This window comes from Lolium rigidum, chromosome 3 (assembly GCF_022539505.1).
Source record: "Lolium rigidum isolate FL_2022 chromosome 3, APGP_CSIRO_Lrig_0.1, whole genome shotgun sequence".
In the NCBI taxonomy this organism is placed as follows: Eukaryota; Viridiplantae; Streptophyta; class Magnoliopsida; order Poales; family Poaceae; genus Lolium; species Lolium rigidum.
In genome coordinates this window covers 381197128-381199892 of record NC_061510.1, presented here as the reverse complement: position 1 = coordinate 381199892, position 2765 = coordinate 381197128, and positions in this window count along the sequence as shown.

The window sequence follows — 2765 nt, the reverse complement described above, 5'->3', positions numbered from 1 at the left end:
CGAGGTAACTCAGAAAATTATGCCAATTTACGTGAGTGATCCTCAGATATGTACGCAACTTTCATTCAATTTGGGCATTTTCATTTGAGAAAGTCTGGTGCCTCAATAAAATCCATCTTTACGGACTGTTCTGTTTTGACAGATTCTGCCTTTTATTTCGCATTGCCTCTTTTGCTATGTGTTGGATGAATTTCTTTGATCAATTAATGTCCAGTAGCTTTATGCAATGTCCAGAAGTGTTAAGAATGATTGTGTCACCTCTGAACATGTTAATTTTTATTGTCCACTAACCCTCTAATGAGTTTTTCGAGTTTGGTGTGGAGGAAGTTTTCAAGGATCAAGAGAGGAGTATGATGCAATATGATCAAGGAGAGTGAAAGCTCTAAGCTTGGGGATGCCCCGTGTAACGGCCCAGGGTAGTACCCCTATTAGAATTGCTTGTTCTTTTTCTTTTTATGCATCATCATGCATTATGCATCATATCATTCACAAGATTTTATCAAATAAAAATTATTTCGGTTTCCTCTCATATGGTTTAATAAACCCCCTCTCCTATTTCATTTAGCAAACCCTAAAATCAAAACAGATACAAAGATTATTTTAATTACTTTGTTCTCTATCTCCCCATCTCGATCAGTTTCAAATTCAAACTTTGTTTGAATTAAATTCAAACTTAATTAGCAAAACAGTTTTGAAAGAAAAGAGAAAAAGGTTTTAAAGAGAAAACCCCTCACCCCTCCCTGGGCTCCCTCTCTCTCCCTGGCCCATCTTCTATTTCTTCCTTTCCACCGCAGCAACCCATCCGACGGCCCAGTCTCCCTTTCCTCTCTCTGGACCGTGCGGCCCAGCCCAGCTCGGCCAGCCTCCATCGAACCGGTACGATCCCCTTCTTTTCCCTGCTTGTCGTCTTCCACGCACGAGAGGAGCGTGAGCTCCCCCGTGGTCGACGTCACCGCGCCCACCTGCCTCGCGTGGTCCTGCCCTCTTCCTCCTCATCTTCCCACGCGGATGCTTCTCCACCACGTCTGTCCCTCCCTCCTTTCTTCATCGCCACGAAAATAAACCAGAGAAGATTCTCCTCCACCGAGCGCCATGGCCGCCACCGAATCCTTGACCGTGTCCTCACCTCCGGCCATCCCCCGACGATCTGACACCACCCAGAGACGCGCATCATCGCCCTTGTCCTCCTCATGCAAGGAATCGAGGCCGGACGCTCCCAATCGTCCCCAACCTTGTCGTTTCTTCGCCACGGTGACCTCGCTCCGACGAGAAATCCGGCCGCCACCGACATCCCCTTCCTCCGCCGTGGCATCCCGCGCGTTCCTGGTACCCTCCTCTCCCTCCTGGAACCTCCTTCTCCTCCTCCCCTCTCTTCTTTGCCTCCTCTTCTGGTGACCGAGCCCTTCCTCCGCAGATCCTCACCGTCGCCGACGATGGCGTCGCCGTCAGCCTCCCCCTTCGTCTCAGACCCTCTCCATGGCTTCCTGGTAACTCCCTCCACCTCCTGGACCTCTTCTTCCTCCTCTCCCCTTCCTCTCGCTTCCTACCAACGTCGATGTCCTCCGTTTCGCCGCAGATCCTCAACGACGGTGAAGCTCCGGCGAGTCCTTGACGTCGCCTCCACCACCATCTCGCCCGCGCTGACGAGGCGCGTCGTTTGCGCCAGTTTGCGCGTCCTGGGGCGCCCTGCTTCGCCCGGGCGTTCGCCATGCCGCCGCGGTCACCGCCGCTCCCGCGACGCGCGCGGCATCCCCCTTGCAGCCTTGGTTTGCCACGCTGGCGCCAGCTCAGCACCGCGGGTCCCACCCGTCAGCCGCTGCGTCTAACCAGCCCTCGGTGAGTTTTGTCCCCAGATCCAGATCCGTTCCGTTTCGCAGAAAACCCCCTGTAACTTTCTTCGCTTCAACCCGCGGTCCCTGACTTTCTGAAACCCCCCTGCAGTTTCCTGGAGCTCAACCCGCGGTACTGTCGTCCCAGTCAGCGCCGCGTCAGCCCCTGGCCCCGCGCGTCAGCGACCTGGGCTACCTCTCCCTTCGGTGAGAAACAACCCGGCCTTTTCCTCTGTTTTCTGAAAATGGCAGAATATGATTAAAACTTGCTAAATTCATATCTTTCAATCTATAACTCGAAATAAAATGTGTTCTATATGAAAATTGATCAGAAAAATATGCTGAACATGAATATGCCATCCATTCATCTGTTTGCATCTCGCATCATGTCGCGCGTTGATAGTTGTGCATGTTCACCTAACATATATGCGGAGTATTTCGGAACACCGACTAGGTTTCCCCGCTCCGTTTAATATTGAAGTAGCTCACCCTTGCCATGCTATGCCATGCTAATCCACCCTTAAATTTTTCGGTAGAAAATGCAACTTCAACTTAATTTGTTTGTTCGGGATTCCGATCCCGCTTAATCTGGATAAGTGCATCGCATCATATCTGCCATGTCACGCATATCATCTTGATCATGCTGGTTCTTCTTCCGTAGTAGTAAGTGGTGCATCCGTTGTTTGTTGTAGCGGTTTGCTTCTTCCCGGATAGGATCACGAAGTGTTGATGTGAGATACGACGAGTTCTCCGATAAGTTCTTCTGCAGCTTTTCACAGGCGAGCCCTCTCTCTTCACCTATTTTACTCTCTCCCTCGCACTGCTATCCTTATGTTGCGATTCTTGATCGAGTCCCGTGTCCTATTCCACTTGTTTACCATAATAATCCTATATGTATCATTCCTTACCCATAGCCGTTGCTTGATGTTTGAGCCT